The sequence below is a fragment of the Aegilops tauschii genome, chromosome 6 (assembly GCF_002575655.3).
Source record: "Aegilops tauschii subsp. strangulata cultivar AL8/78 chromosome 6, Aet v6.0, whole genome shotgun sequence".
Classification (NCBI taxonomy): Eukaryota; Viridiplantae; Streptophyta; class Magnoliopsida; order Poales; family Poaceae; genus Aegilops; species Aegilops tauschii.
This window is the reverse complement of record NC_053040.3, coordinates 154,541,099-154,542,137: the sequence shown is the minus strand read 5'-3', so window position 1 is coordinate 154,542,137 and position 1,039 is coordinate 154,541,099.

The following is a 1,039-nucleotide window of genomic DNA, read 5'->3' as shown; positions in this document are numbered from 1 at the left end:
AGCTGCTTACATATTGAGCATCAAGATCTATAGAGATAGATCAAGACGCTTGATAAGTTTTTTCAATGAGTACATACCTTAACAAGATTTTGAAGTGGTTCAAAATGGAACAGTCAAAGAAAGAGTTTCTTGCCTGTGTTACAAGGTGTGAAATTGAGTAAGACTCAAAGCCCGACCACGGCAGAAGATAGAAAAAGAATGAAAGTCATTCCCTATGCCTCGGCCATAGGTTCTATAAAGTATGCCATGCTGTGTACCAGATCTATTGTATACCCTACACTGATTTTGGCAAGGGAGTACAATAGTGATCTAGGATTAGATCACTAGACAGCGGTCAAAATTATCCTTACTGGAATAAGGATATGTTTCTCGATTATGGAAGTGACAAAAGGTTCGCCGTAAAGGGTTACGTCGATGCAAGTTTTGACACTGATCCAGATGACTCTAAGTCTCAATCTGGATACATATTGAAAGTGGGAGCAATTAGCTAGAGTAGCTCCGTGCAGAGCATTGTAGACATAGAAATTTGCAAAATACTTACGAATCTGAATGTGACAGACCCGTCGACTAAAATTATCTCACAAGCAAAACATGATCACACCTTAGTACTCTTTGGGTGTTAATCACATAGCGATGTGAACTAGATTATTGACTCTAGTAAACCCTTTGGGTGTTGGTCACATGACGATGTGAACTATGGGTGTTAATCACATGGTGATGTGAACTATTGATATTAAATCACATGGCGATGTGATCTAGATTATTGACTCTAATGCAAGTGGGAGACTGAAGGAAATATGCCCTAGAGGCAATAATAAAGTTATTATTTATTTCCTTATATCATGATAAATGTTTATTATTCATGCTAGAATTGTATTAACCGGAAACATAATACTTGTGTGAATACATAGACAAACAGAGTGTCACTAGTATGCCTCTACTTGACTAGCTCGTTGATCAAAGATGGTTATGTTTCCTAGCCATAGACATGAGTTGTCATTTGATTAACGGGATCACATCATTAGGAGAATGATGTGAT